The 16,535-nt window shown below is 44.9% G+C and overlaps 1 long non-coding RNA gene across 2 annotated transcripts in view; it reads left to right on the top strand.

Annotated features, from left to right (window-relative positions):
* LOC142664971 (uncharacterized) overlaps window positions 1-16,535 on the top strand; it is a 181,512-nt gene that overhangs the window by 10,739 nt on the left and 154,238 nt on the right. For both annotated transcript variants that reach the window (XR_012851428.1, XR_012851429.1), the window contains exon 2: window positions 187-307. This is a non-coding gene — a long non-coding RNA (uncharacterized LOC142664971). The remainder of the gene's footprint in view (window positions 1-186; window positions 308-16,535) is intronic.

Raw genomic sequence — 16,535 nt, 5'->3', positions numbered from 1 at the left:
TAACTGCAGTCTGTATACTTCACTCTGCAATCCCCCAATCAAGTCCTGACCCTGGAATAGATCGTGCACTGGGCCCGGGATGCTGGGGGACGAGCAGAATCTGTTATAATGACTTGTAACATTCGGCTGCAGTGGGACATTATTTTCTGGCTGCTGGTAACGTCTTCATTGTCTTTTTGTTTACAGATTATTGTTCCTTATAGTGGAGCAGAAGACGATGAATGATAACAAATACCTTGAGCGATGTCTACCTGAGCGCTGAGACGATGTCCACCTGTCACTAGATCCTACGGCCCATGCTGCAGAGGTAAGTGAGAAGTAAAGTGAACCTGGTGCCAGGCTGGTCATTATCAGGTAAGGCTTTTTAATATGTCTTAGGCCTCGTTTACACGAGCGTGTTATTCGTCGGTACGACGTGCGTGATTTTCACGCGTATCGTACGGACCTATAATAGTCTATGGGGCCGTGCAGACAGTCTGTGAATTTTGTGTAACGTGAGTCCGTTTAAAAAATCTCACGACCTGTTCTATATTTGTGCGCTGTTCGCGCATCACGCACCCATTGAAGTCAATGGGTGCGTGAAAACCACGCATGTCACACGGAAGCACTTCCGTGCGAACAGCGTGATTCGCGCAACAGCAGTGAAAAGGATGAATGAAAACAAAAGCACCACGTGCTTTTCTGTTTACAAACATCCAAACGGAGTGTCATAATGATGGTGGCTGCGCGAAAATCAAGCAGCCGCGCATCATGTGATGACACACGGAGCTGTTAAGTGCCTTTTGCGTACAAAACGCCGCGTTTTTTGTGTGCGCAAAATGCACACGCTCGTGTAAACCAGGCCTTAGAGTATTAACTGTGCCCACTAAATGCCTTTTAGGTTTTCATTTGCCAACCAGAGCCCTTGATGGCAGAGGTGCCTTCCACCACCACCTGCTTTCCTCCCGTTTTAGGATCCACACTTCATTAACAAATACATTTCTGTTATCTGTATTGTTAAATGAATATTCTCACAAATGTTTCCATCAACCCCAAAGATTTTAATTGGAGTAGCTGCACGCATGCTCAACGGTGCTCCATGTAAACAACTTCTCGCCGTGGTTGTGTGGTGAGGAGTAATGGGGTCCCAGGACCCCACATTCTAATGATCGGTGGGGGTTTGAGCAGTGGAGCCCCCAGTGATTATACATTTATTACCTATCCAGTAGATAGTTGATAAATGTGGGGGAAACCCCTTTAATGTGACCAGAAATTCCACGCAATAGTTTACCATATGACATTATAAGAAGTATGTGAGGTTATTGAAGCGTTTCAAAATGGTGGACAAATTGTAAAAATAAAGTGTCTTATCAAAATGCTTTGTGTCCATAATAATGCGCCAGAAAAAGGAGCTTATTGCAGTGAATCTCCGCTCTAGCTAACAGAGTGGGGTCTGGAGTAGGATAACACCAACCCCCTCCCTTGCCCTGTGATAGTCAAAGTGGAATTTGGCTTTCAGACTCTGGTTGTGAAGAATGTTCTCATTCACTGACAGTAAGCAGAAAACACAAATTAGGTGTCAACACAAAAACAGAAAACCCCTTTAGTAACGTCTGTCAGTTTTCTATGTACACCACCCGGTCAAAATTGCAGTCAATACTGGTCTTGTAGAGGGGAGGTCCTGTAAATGATACACAGGAGGCTGGATAAAGAGTTTGGTGCAGTCACGTTCACTACATGGACGATCCCATAAAAGATGAAACCCATCAGAATCTTACCTGTAATGATGTACAGTGCCGCGACAGCAGTGTAATCTGATAATGTCGGTGTAATACTGGACCGCGGACACCTGGTCCTGAGATATAGTTACAGTATATCGCACATCTAGTCATAACCCTATAAAAACAACGGGACTGAGGGGACATGTTGCTGTATGACGTCCATCACAGAGCAGGAGCAGGTGAGCCGTGCCATAGCTGATACAGTCATATCATTGTCACCACGGCTCTATTCACGTATGGCTGCAGGCTTTGTAGAGCAGGGAATGTGGGGCACATCTCATAAATAAAGTAGATGGGTACTTTATTCCATTTTAATTAAAAAAAACTTTCGTCTCAGAAGAATACCCCTATAAAGAACAGAAGCGGGGTCTCCGGTCCTCCGCCCTGGTCCTGCTGTATTTTCAGTGTGAGGCCTGAGGCTGGGGAGCTTATATTGCTGTCGTGTCCGGGACAATGGTTTACGTGCCCGGCTTTACACTACAGTGCTGCTCTCTGCTGTCTCTACTTCTTGGTGGTCTAATCCCTGCATCCAACGTTTCAACCTAAATCTTCTTAATTAGAGGAACCAAAGCGAGATGCAGCAGATCAGTGCAGGGATTTCTCCCCAGTAGTGAGGCCTCCGGTTATTTAGCCTTTGAACAATAGTTTTGTTCTTTTAATTGCTTTCCAGCTCACAGGACTATTGTTAAGCTCCTTTTACACGGGGCAATTCCCGTGTCCAAAATCCTAATATCAAGTAAAAGTTTGTAATTATTGGCAAGTGTAAATGTGTGCAAAGATTGCACGATCAACATTACTTTTTTTATTTTTTATTTATTTTTAATCAAATCTTTTATGATGTCCTTTTAACTGGTTGCCGACACAGGACGAGTATGCTCGTCCTGAGCGGCGAGCACTTCGCGCATTAGGACGAGCATACTCGTCCTGTGTGACAGCCGTCCCTGCGCGCGTCTGTGTGCGCGATCGAGAGCGGGGCAACGGCTGTAATACACAGCCACGGCCCCGCTCTGACAGCGGAGAGGAGAGAAACATCTTCTCTCCGCTGTTAACCCTTTGAACGCCGCGATGACAGCTGATCGCGGCGTTCAAGGAGAGGAGACTGCACATTGATCGCGTCACAGAAAATAACTGTGACGCGATCAAAGCCCACATATCATATGGCCAGACAGCCCAGGGTCCAGTGAAGGACCCCAGGGCTGTCTGAACATATTTCCTGTTGTTAGGGCATACTGAGGTATGCCCTAACAACTGCCTGTGTACGATCAGTAACAGGCTAATGTACTGGCATATAGATCTATGCCAGTACATTACAGTTACAAAATCAAAATCAAAATGATAAATCCCTTTATGGGATTAAAAAAAAAAGTTAAATGAATGTAAAAAAAAAATAATGGTAAATAAATAAATAAAAAGTAAATAAAATACACAGAAACACACATTTTTTATAATAAATCAACTTTTTAAAATATAAGTCCCAAAACATGAAATAATATAGACATATTTGCTATCGCCACGACCGTAACAACCTGTACTACAAATGTATACCATTATTTATGATGATCGGTGTATGGTGTAAAAAACAAAATATTAAAACTGCTGCACAACTGCTTTTTTTCTGCATTTTAATCTCATTAAAAATTTATAGAAATTAAACGATAATGTATTTGTACCAAAAAATGGTACGTACATAAAGTACAACTCGTCCCGCAAAAAACAAAGTCTCATACAACTACGTCGTACAAAAAATAAAAGCGTTATGAGCGTCGGGATGCAAAGAGGGAAATGTAAAAAAAATTGCTCTGTCCTCAAGGCTAAAATTGGCCGTGTCCTTAAGGGGTTAAATGACCCTTTGTCAGCGTTGTGTTTCCTTGTGTATACAGGAGCAGGAGATGGGGAAAACAAGCGGTCTCATAAACTATCGCATTAACAAGAATTTTTCTTGTATATAAATGCATGTTTTTTGAACAGCACCAACTCGCTATATCATCATTTTCACAAAGTTATGTTCGTGTAAAAGCCCCTAGGAGTACGTTCACACGTTGCGGTGATTGTTTTTTGTTTTTTTTAGCACCAAAAAAAGTTTGCAAATGTATTTGTATTGCTGTTTAATGTAATTAACCCCTTCAGGACTGAGCCTGTTTTGGCCTTCAGGACGAAGCAGATTTTTAAAATCTGACATGTCACTTTATGTGGTAATAACTCCGGAATGCTTTCACCTAGCCAAGCGATTCTGAGATTGTTTTCTCGTGACACATTGGACTTTATGTTGCTGGCAAAATTTGCCCGATAGAGTCAGTATTTAATTGTGAAAAACACCAAAATTTAGCGAAAAATTGCAAAAATTAGCATTTTTCTAAATTTAAATGTATCTGCTTGTAAAACCGATAGTAATACCACACAAAATAGTTGCTAGTTACCATCCCCCACATGTCTACTTTTAGTTTGGCATCGTTTTTTGAACATTATTTTATTTTTCTAGGACGTTACAAGGCTTAGAACTTTAGCAGCGATTTCTCATATTTTCAAGAAAATTTCAAAAGGCGATTTTTACAAGGACAAGTTACGTTCTGAAGTGGCTTTGAGAGTCTTATATATTAGAAAGTCCCCATAAATCACCCCATTTTGAAAACTGCACCCCTCAAAGTATTCAAAACAGCATTCAGAAAGTGTATTAACCCTTTAGGCGTTTCACAGGAATTAAAGCAAAGTAGAGGTGAAAGTTACAAATTTCATTTTTTTTTATACAAAATTCATTTGTAATACATTTTTTTCTATACCACAGAAGGTTTTTCCCAAAAAATGTAACTTATTATTTATTGCCCAGATTCTGCAGTTTTTAGAAATACCCCACATGTGGCCCTAGTTCAGTCATGGACTGAAACACAGGCCTCAGAAGCAAAGGAGCACCTCGTGGATTTTGGGGCCTTCTTTTTTTAGCATATATTTTAGGTACCATGTCAGGTTTGAAGAGGTCTTGTGGGGCCAAAACAATAAAGACCCCCAAAAGTGACCTCATTTTGGAAACTACACCCCTCAGGGAATTTATCTAGGGGTATAGTTAGCATTTTGAACCCACAGTTTTTTTGCTAAATTTATTTGAATTAGTTTGTGAAGATGAAAATCTACTTTTTTTCTGAAAAAACGTAGAAATTTTTAATTTTTTCAAGGTATAAAAGAGAAAAAACACCCCAACATATGTAAAGCAATTTCTCCTGATTATAGCAATACCCCATATGTGGTAATAAACTGCTGTTTGGACCCACAGCAGGACTCAGAAGGAAAGGAGCACCATTTGGATTTTGAAATTCTGATTTTGCTGGAATGGTTTTCAGTGCCGTGTCGCGTTTGAAATGCACTGGAGGGAACAAAATAGTGGAAACCCCCGGAAAGTGACCCCATTTTGGAAACTACACCCCTCAAGGAATTTTTCTAGGGGTAAAGTTAGCATTTTGACCCCACGGTTGTTTTGCTGAATTCATTGGAATTATTCTGTAAAGGTAAAAATCGACTTTTTTTCTGAAAAAAGGTAGCCATTTTTAATTTTTACAAGGAATAAAGGAGAAAAAGCACCCCAACATTTGTAAAACAATTTCTCCCGATTACGGAAATATGCCATATGTAGTAATAAACTGCTGTTTGGACCCACAGCGGGGCTTAGAAGGCAAGGAGCGCTATTTGGCTTTTGGAGCTCAAATTTAGCTGAAATGGTTTTTGGGTGCCATGTCGCATTTGCAAAGCCCCTGAGAGGCCAAAACAGGGGAAACCCCCCAAAAGTGGAAATTACACCACTTAAAGAATCTATCTAGGGATATAGTGGGCATTTAGACCCCACAAGTCTTTTGCAGGATTTATTAGAATTAGGCCGTGAAAATGAATATCGACATTTCTTCCACTAAAATGTTGCATTTTTTTCAATTTCACAAAGGATAAAGGGGGTAAAAGCACCCCAACATTTGTAAAGCAATTTCTCCCGAGTACGGCAATACCCCACGTGTGGTCAAATGGTTTTTCATTAGAAAGTAATTAACCCTTTCTGGAGTGATCCATTTTTTTCTTTTCCTTCTTAGTTTTTTCCTCCCCGCGTTCCAAGAGCCACAACTTTTTTATTTTTCAGTCAATAGAGCGGTATGAGGGCTTATTTATTGAGGGACGAGCGGTCGTTTTTATTGGTGCAACTTTTTGGTACATACAACTTTTTGAGCACTTTTTATTACATTTTTAGGTAGAGCCAAGGTGACCAAAAAAACAGCGATTTTGCCGTTCTAAATTCTTTATTTTTTACGTGAGACGCTCCATACATCACCCCCCCCCACACTACGACATGCTATGTCATGGTGCGCGCAGGGGTTAATGCGCAGCGCATGGTGCGGAGTGAAAATTACAATTTTCCACTCATGCCATTTTAGTGCACTATATGTTATGCCCAGTTTGTGCCACTGAAGACAAATAACTCAAAATATTAACCGGGTTCTCCCGGGTATGGCGATGCCATATCTGTGGACGTAAATTGGTGTTTAGGCACGCTGCAGGGCTCAGAAGGGAGGGACGCCATTTGGCTTTTGGGGCACAGAGTTTGCTTGGTAGTTTTTCTGTTTGGGGTTTTACTGGTGTTTCAGTTTATAATGTGGGGGCGTATGTAATCTGTGCGGGGTACATCAGGGTACATGTTATCTGTGCGGAGTACATCAGGGTATATGTTATCTGTGCGGGGTACATGAGGGTATAATAAGAGGGTATAATAATGCAGTAAATAAATAATAATTCATAGATATGTGGCCGGTGTCACGCTGATAAATGGTGCCCGATCTTATCCGCTTTTGGACACTCTGCACATTTTGCATCGCCATATTCTGAGAGCCAGAACTGTTTTATTTTTTCTCCACCGAAGCCGTGTGAGGGTTTATTCTTTGCGGGACAATCTGTAGTTTTCATTGGTACCATTTTGGGGTACCAGAAATTTTTTTGATCACGTTTTATTCCATTTTTTGGCAAGCAAGGTGACCAAAAACCATCAATTCTGACAATGTTTTTTATTTGTTTTTTTTATGGCCTTCACCCTGGGCTATAAATGACCATTATACTTTATTCTGCGGGTCGATACGATTACTGCGATACCATATGTATATAATTTTTTTATGTTTTGCAGCGTTTGTGCAATAAAATCACTTATTTATAAAATAAATAAATTTTTGTGTCACCCTATTCTTAGAGCCATAACGTTTTTATTTTTCAGTCAAAAAAGCGGTGTAAGGGCTTGTTTTTTGCGGGACGGGATGTAGTTTGTATTGGTACCATTTTGGCGTACATGCGACTTTTTGATAGCTTTTTATTGTATATTTTGGGAGGGTTGGTAACCAAAAAATTGTGATTCGGGCACTGTTTTTCATTTATTTTTTTCGCGGTGTTCACCGTGCGGGAAAAATAATATTACAGTTTTATAGTCGGGGTCGTTACGAACGCGGTGATACCACATATGTGTACTTTTTTTAACGTGTTAATTTTTTTCCTATAATAAAAGACTTATTATAGGAAAAAAAGCATTCTTTGTTTATGTCACTTCTAACTTTTATTTTTACACTTTTTCAAAACATTTTTATTATCTTTTTTTAACTTTTTTTACTTGTCCCACTAGGGGACACTTAGACTGGCAGCTCTGATCGCTGCTGGAACACATTATACTACACACGTAGTGTAATGTGTTCTTACTGTCATTGTGACGTAACTGTCACACTGACAGGAAGCATCGGAGGAACGGCCGGAGGCTGATCCTCCGAGGCTTCCGTACATGGCAACCCGGAGGTCATTGTCTGGCCTCTGGTTGCCATGATAAGGATCGCCAGCCCCCGCAAATACATGTGGGGGGCTGCCGATCCGCTGTAAACCTCTTCGATGTGGTGATCGCAATCGACCACCGCATCGAAGGGGTTAATTGCCGATTTCAGCGGCGACAGGCCGCTGATCGGCAACGGGGAGAGCAGGGCTGACACCCTGCACAGTTAACCGCCGCTGCGGTGTAGCGCCGCGCGGCGGTTAACTTTTAAAGCGCGGACGTAACTGTACGCCCAGGTGCGCGAAGTTACTGCTTATCTGGACGTACAGTTACGCCAAGGTGCGGGAAGGGGTTAATTGGACCCGTGCACGGTACTCTCTGGAAGTTGAACCGTTGCCAAAACAACTATATACCGCCGAGCATTCAGGAGCGTCTCTTCACACCAGATCTTAGTTTGGGTGGGAGTGTATAACTCAAGGGACACTTTGGGGCCCCATTCACATGATCGTAGTTTCCATCCGTAATTACGGTTGAAATTGCGGACCTATTCATTTCTATGGGTCATGGACACCTTTCCGTATATTTATGGATGTGTGTCCGTGCTGTAGAAATGGCCCTCAAATTATAGATCCTTTCCTATTGTCCGTAATTACGGCACAGACTCCCCATAGAAGTCTATGGGCACCACCGTAATTCCGGATCTGCATTGCGGAACCATTGCTATGCGACACCAGTGCATTCCCCAAGATTCCTCCCGTTTTTTTTGCGGATCCGTAAATACGGATGCACTACAGACCGTATTTGCGGACAGCGTGACGTATACGCGGATGACTACAGATCCATATTTGCGCACAGTACAAAAAAAAAATGGTTTTGTACAGGAGTCCTAAGGTCCCATGCACACGACTCTGGTACGTGATTACGGGCACAGCCAGCCGTGGACGGTCGTCCGTATTTGTGAGGAGTGCTCCCATTATAAAGTATGAGAGCATGGTCTGTAAAATAAATAGTACAAGTCCTATTTTTTACGGCACGGACACACGGGAAGGTTTCCGTCGACCATAGAAATTAATGGGTCCGTAATTACGGACTAAATCTACAGTCGTGGGCATGGGGCCTAACTGGTGCTTATATGCGCGTTTCAGGATTTCACCCTGCTGTATATACCTCTATCATCTGTGTGTTTTATCTATATTTTTTACCTGCTCCGTCCCACTATGGTCGTGAGTTATTGTGCTAGGGAACATCATTTATTGTATACTTATCTGCCCACAAGCAACCAGTAAGGATGAAGACTTTTAGGCTACATTCAAACGAACGTAGCCCACCCCGGATGTGAAAAACTGCAGTATTCCACGTCCGAGGTGGACCCGTGCGGGACGAGTTGTCACGGACTAGTCTATGGAGGGATGCGTGACACGTAGTAAATTAGGACATGTCCTATTTTTTCAATGGACTGTTCACACTCTCCGTTGAAACAATGGTTGTGTGAACGGTCCTATTGATAAACATTGGTTCGTTTGACGGCCATTGTTTTAACGGCCGTCACACGGACGAGGTTCACGGTCGTGTGAATGAGCCCTTAGGCCCATTGCTCACGACCGTAGAATTAGTTCATAATTACGGACCTATTCACTTCTATTGCACACGGAACGTGTCTGTGCAGAAGAAAGGCTCCGCAAACGATAGGACATGTCCTATTTGTTGCTTTTTACGGACCATGCTCCCGTACTTTATATGAGAGCACGGCCCCCAAATGTGGGTGGCTGGCCGTGCTCGCAGGCATGGCCATGTGCGTGGGACCTTAGGGTGCATTTACATGAAACGTTTTTGGCCGCACATTAAAAAAATGCATCAAAAATCACGGGAATAAACACACATGGTTTATCTGCGAATTGTCGCAGTTAGGGCTTATTTAGACGAACGTGTAATACGTCCGTGCAACTATGTTAGTCAATGACTATGTTAGTGAATGGGGCCGTTCAGACAGTCCGTGATTTTCACGCAGCGTATGTCCGCTGCGTGAAACTCACGACATGTCCTATATTTCTGCGTTGTTCGCGCATCACGCACACATTGAAGTCAATGGGTGCGTGCTCCCCACACAGTGTATTATCCCCATAGTGCTCCCCACACAGTGTATTACCCCCATAGTGCTCCCCACACAGTGTATTACCCCCATAGTGCTCCCCACACAGTGTATTACCCCATAGTGCTCCCCACACAGTGTATTACCCCCATAGTGCTCCCCACACAGTGTATTACCCCCATAGTGCTCCCCACACAGTGTATTACCCCCATAGTGCTCCCCACACAGTATATTACCCCATAGTGCTCCCCACACAGTAGATTACCCCATAGTGCTCCCCACACAGTATATTACCCCCATAGTGCTCCCCACACAGTGTATTACCCCCATAGTGCTCCCCACACAGTGTATTACCCCCATAGTGCTCCCCACACAGTGTATTACCCCCATAGTGCTCCCCACACAGTGTATTACCCCCATAGTGCTCCCCACACAGTATATTACCCCATAGTGCTCCCCACACAGCGTATTACCCCCATAGTGCTCCCCACACAGCGTATTACCCCCATAGTGCTCCCCACACAGTGTATTACCCCCATAGTGCTCCCCACACAGTGTATTACCCCCATAGTGCTCCCCACACAGTGTATTACCCCCATAGTGCTCCCCACACAGTGTATTACCCCCATAGTGCTCCCCACACAGTGTATTACCCCCATAGTGCTCCCCACACAGTGTATTACCCCCATAGTGCTCCCCACACAGTATATTACCCCCATAGTGCTCCCCACACAGTATATTACCCCCATAGTGCTCCCCACACAGTATATTACCCCCATAGTGCTCCCCACACAGTATATTACCCCCATAGTGCTCCCCACACAGTGTATTACCCCCATAGTGCTCCCCACACAGTATATTACCCCCATAGTGCTCCCCACACAGTGTATTACCCCCATAGTGCTCCCCACACAGTGTATTACCCCCATAGTGCTCCCCACAAAGTGTATTACCCTCATAGTGCTCCCCACACAGTGTATTACCCCCATAGTGCTCCCCACACAGTGTATTACCCTCATAGTGCTCCCCACACAGTGTATTACCCCCATAGTGCTCCCCACACAGTGTATTACCCCCATAGTGCTCCCCACACAGTGTATTACCCCCATAGTGCTCCCCACACAGTGTATTACCCCCATAGTGCTCCCCACACAGTGTATTACCCCCATAGTGCTCCCCACACAGTGTATTACCCCCATAGTGCTCCCCACACAGTGTATTACCCCCATAGTGCTCCCCACACAGTATATTACCCCCATAGTGCTCCTCACACAGTGTATTACCCCCATAGTGCTCCCCACACAGTGTATTACCCCCATAGTGCTCCCCACACAGTGTATTACCCCCATAGTGCTCCCCACACAGTGTATTACCCCCATAGTGCTCCCCACACAGTGTATTACCCCCATAGTGCTCCCCACACAGTATATTACCCCATAGTGCTCCCCACACAGCGTATTACCCCCATAGTGCTCCCCACACAGCGTATTACCCCCATAGTGCTCCCCACACAGCGTATTACCCCCATAGTGCTCCCCACACAGTGTATTACCCCCATAGTGCTCCCCACACAGTGTATTACCCCCATAGTGCTCCCCACACAGTGTATTACCCCCATAGTGCTCCCCACACAGTGTATTACCCCCATAGTGCTCCCCACACAGTGTATTACCCCCATAGTGCTCCCCACACAGTATATTACCCCCATAGTGCTCCCCACACAGTATATTACCCCCATAGTGCTCCCCACACAGTATATTACCCCCATAGTGCTCCCCACACAGTATATTACCCCCATAGTGCTCCCCACACAGTGTATTACCCCCATAGTGCTCCCCACACAGTATATTACCCCCATAGTGCTCCCCACACAGTGTATTACCCCCATAGTGCTCCCCACACAGTGTATTACCCCCATAGTGCTCCCCACAAAGTGTATTACCCTCATAGTGCTCCCCACACAGTGTATTACCCCCATAGTGCTCCCCACACAGTGTATTACCCTCATAGTGCTCCCCACACAGTGTATTACCCCCATAGTGCTCCCCACACAGTGTATTACCCCCATAGTGCTCCCCACACAGTGTATTACCCCCATAGTGCTCCCCACACAGTGTATTACCCCCATAGTGCTCCCCACACAGTGTATTACCCCCATAGTGCTCCCCACACAGTGTATTACCCCCATAGTGCTCCCCACACAGTGTATTACCCCCATAGTGCTCCCCACACAGTATATTACCCCCATAGTGCTCCTCACACAGTGTATTACCCCCATAGTGCTCCCCACACAGTGTATTACCCCCATAGTGCTCCCCACACAGTGTATTACCCCCATAGTGCTCCCCACACAGCGTATTACCCCCATAGTGCTCCCCACACAGCGTATTACCCCCATAGTGCTCCCCACACAGCGTATTACCCCCATAGTGCTCCCCACACAGCGTATTACCCCCATAGTGCTCCCCACACAGCGTATTACCCCCATAGTGCTCCCCACACAGCGTATTACCCCCATAGTGCTCCCCACACAGCGTATTACCCCCATAGTGCTCCCCACACAGCGTATTACCCCCATAGTGCTCCCCACACAGCGTATTACCCCCATAGTGCTCCCCACACAGCGTATTACCCCCATAGTGCTCCCCACACAGCGTATTACCCCCATAGTGCTCCCCACACAGCGTATTACCCCCATAGTGCTCCCCACACAGCGTATTACCCCCATAGTGCTCCCCACACAGCGTATTACCCCCATAGTGCTCCCCACACAGCGTATTACCCCCATAGTGCTCCCCACACAGCGTATTACCCCCATAGTGCTCCCCACACAGCGTATTACCCCCATAGTGCTCCCCACACAGCGTATTACCCCCATAGTGCTCCCCACACAGCGTATTACCCCCATAGTGCTCCCCACACAGCGTATTACCCCCATAGTGCTCCCCACACAGCGTATTACCCCCATAGTGCTCCCAACACAGCGTATTACCCCCATAGTGCTCCCCACACAGCGTATTACCCCCATAGTGCTCCCCACACAGCGTATTACCCCCATAGTGCTCCCCACACAGCGTATTACCCCCATAGTGCTCCCCACACAGTGTATTACCCCCATAGTGCTCCCCACACAGTGTATTACCCCCATAGTGCTCCCCACACAGCGTATTACCCCCATAGTGCTCCCCACACAGCGTATTACCCCCATAGTGCTCCCCACACAGCGTATTACCCCCATAGTGCTCCCCACACAGTGTATTACCCCCATAGTGCTCCCCACACAGTGTATTACCCCCATAGTGCTCCCCACACAGTATGATGCTCCATAGCTGCCCCCACACATGTAATGCCCCTATAGCTGCACCCCACACAGTATAAAGTACAATGCCCCCACAGCTGCCCCCAATAGTGCCTGATAAAAATAACATGCATGCTCACCTAACCCTGCTGCTACTGTATTATACTGCAGATTTTCCATTTGGATTTGTGGATCAAATTCGCTACGAATAAATATCTGATAGATGGGACCCCTGACTGTTCCCAAGTACAGGTTTAGCTGGCCACCTTGGTGCGCCCCATATGAATGGAGAGGTACTGAGCATGCTCGGCCACCGCTCCATTCTACTTTCTATAGGGCTGCCGGATATTGTGGCCCAATCAGATGCTGGTGGAGGACAAATGACTGTCGCCATGAGGACTGATGTTTGAGCGTGCATGGTAATAAAATGATGAGGCTCTACCACGCATGCTTAGAATGAGGAGATGGAGGTCGTCCACCCCTTCCAGCAGTATATAGCGAGGTCACAAATGATGTGTCCGTACACTGAATCAACCGGAAGAGAGGACTGGAGATGGATGTACGTGAAAGCGGCGGTTTCAAAAGGGAAGGCGCCACGTGACCAGCCGGGAGACATGGCGATCGGGGAAGGAAATGATCATGTAGCATGTTTTTACATGTTTAGGGGTGATGTGAGTATAGTAGCTATGTCCTGGAGAACCCCTTTAACGCTTGCAATTTGCAGGTGTTGTAGCTGTTTTTTGTCTTGGGTAATATTTCATGAAACATGTCATTAATTCCCGGACCCGTTCTGTTATCCAGTTGCAGTAATAATAGGGGCTCAGAAAACATCCAGTGATATGTGACCCCGGTCGAGCTGATTTCGATGACTGTACATGCCTGGAAACCTGTTCTACATCACTCATTCATCGTGCTTGCTGGTGGGGTTTTCTTAGTCTGGAAATTAAACGCAGGTCCTGGAAGAAAGTCAGATTTGTCTGATAAAATCTTGCAGAATGTTGTCACGAGTTACGACCCTCCTCAGCTGTGCTTTTGGCTAATTCTTCATAGTGTAGACAGCTGAAGAGGTGCATGCAGGTGTGTGACGGGGCCTGTGATCTGTGCACGGATCTAAAATTAGCAGCTAGACGCTTCCAGCAGCTGCCGGGCTTTACATTGGAATGATCATCAGATTGTCAATGATTAATTCATTAGTAAACTGGGATCTAGGGGATTTATCACTAGACTTTGTAACACAGAGGAGCGGAGCAGTCACTCCCTAATGCTGCTAACAAGATAAATGGAGCCTCGGCCTTCTCCCTGATTCCCTATCACTGGATGGATTCCTCAATTTGATCTGATTGTCCGGTTTTAAAGTACTTTTCTAGTTTGATATAATCATTGTGTAATGAAAAAATCCAACTTTCTAAGGGCCTGTTAACATCAGCGTTGCCCTTCCGTTGAGGGGTTCCGTCGGATGTTTGTCTGGTTAACCCAGGGGTGGGCAAACTTTTTGACTCGCGGGCCACAATGGGTTCTAAAATTTGACAGAGGGGCCGGGCCAGGAGCATTTGGAGGGAGTGTTTGGGCCGGATATACTAGTGTGTGCAAACCTCATAGCACAGTAAGAACACTACAACCCAACTTATTAACTGTCTTTCAAATGTGAAAAATAGCCCTTATCAGTTAATAAATTTGTCTCAAGGAATATGCAAGATATGGCATTTACATACTATTTCGCAGATACTGGGAGGAGGAAATGTAAATAGATTAAAATAACATACGCACTGTGATTTATCAAGAAAAAAGTTCTGTTGACTCTGTAAATGAGCTGCCAACCTCTGAGCAGTAGCCGCCCGTTCTTGTGTTGACTGCTTGCTAGCATAGTTTGCATGCTTCGTGGCAAAGTGACGGCTGATATTGTACTCTTTGAAAACCGAAGGGCTTAATGGTGACGTGAAACGAAGTGAAAATTAAAGTGAAATAAAGAGAAATACGCGCCACATTAACCCCTTAATGACCGGGCCATTTTGCACGTTAATGACCAAGGATTATTTTTTGTTTTTTTCACGGTCACATTCCAAGAGTCGTAACTTTTTTTTTATTACGTCGACATAGCCGTATAAGGGCTTGTTTTTTGCGGGACGAGTTGTATTTTGTAATTGCACCATTTTTAGATGCTTACAATATATTGATTAACTTTTATTAACTTTATTTTAGGAGAGAATTGAAAATAAGCAGCTATTCCAGCATTAATTTTCACGTTATAAATTTACACCGTTTACTATGCAGCATAAATAACATGTTAACTTTATTCTACGGGTCGGCACGATTACGGGGATACCAAATATGTAAAGGTTTTATATGTTTTTTCTACGTTTGCACAATAAAAACCCTTTTAGAAAAAAATTACTTGTTTTTGCATCACCGCGTTCCAAGAGCCGTCATTTTTTTATTTTTCCGTCGATGTGGCCGTATGTGGGCTTGATTTTTGCGGGCCAATGCGTAGTTTTCATTAGTACTATTTTGGGGTACATAGGACTTATAGATTAACTTTTATTTTATTTTTTATGGGGGGAATGGGAGAAAAGAGAGAATTTTGCCGTTGTTTTTTGCGGGTTTTTTGGACGCCGTTCATCCGGCGGTTTCATTAATGTGTTCATTTTATTGGTCAAGTTGTTATGATCGCGGGGATACCATATATGTGTATGTGTGATTTGTTTTGACACTTTTACTGAATAAAACCACTTTTTGGGCAAAAAAAGTAGTTTTATTTGATTTTGACTGTAATTATTTTATTTTTTTTCAACAAACTTTATTTAACTGATTGACATTTTTTTTTTAAGTCCCACCAGGGGACTTCACTATGCGATGTGCCGATCGCATATATAATGCTTTGGTATACTTAGTATACCAAAGCATTATTGCCTGTCAGTGTAAAACTGACAGGCAACCTGTTAGGTCATGCCTCCGGCATCGCCAAACAGGCAGTTGCGGAAGACAGACCTGGGGGTCTTTGTTAGACCCCCGGCTGTCATGGAAACCCGACGGCGACCCGCGATTTGTTTGCGGGGGCGCCGATCGGGTGACAGAGGGAGCTCCCTCCCTCTGTCAAACACATTAGATGCCGCTGTCACTATTGACAGCGGCATTTAATGGGTTAAACTGCCGGAATCGGAGCGCGCTTCGATTCCGGCAGTTGCAGCAGGAGCCAGGCTGTGTATAACAGCCGTGCTCCTGCCGCTGATCGCGTGGGTACACTGGCAGTACCCGCGCCATCACAGGACGGATATATCCGTCCTCCTGCGCGAACTAGCAGCTGCTGAGGACGGATATATCCGTCCTTCGGCGTTAAGGAGTTAACAACGGTCAATGTGTTTTGAGTGCGCCATCTATTGGGAAAACGTGGGCATTGCAGGGAAAGGGGAAAAAAAAGGAGGTTTTTACTATGATTTGGACAAGTTCGGCGGGCCGGATTAAAAAGCCTAACGGGCCGTATGTGGCCCGCGGGCCGTAGTTTGCCCATGTCTGGGTTAACCCCTCAACAGAAAGGCAAACCATCTCAATGGTGACGGAAACGTTGCTAAAGGTTTCTGTTTGTCACCATTGTGACGGGGTTCTGCTGTTTTTTATGGAATC

This window comes from Rhinoderma darwinii, chromosome 12 (genome assembly GCF_050947455.1).
Source record: "Rhinoderma darwinii isolate aRhiDar2 chromosome 12, aRhiDar2.hap1, whole genome shotgun sequence".
Classification (NCBI taxonomy): Eukaryota; Metazoa; Chordata; class Amphibia; order Anura; family Rhinodermatidae; genus Rhinoderma; species Rhinoderma darwinii.
This window is presented reverse-complemented; position numbering and strand designations above follow the sequence as displayed.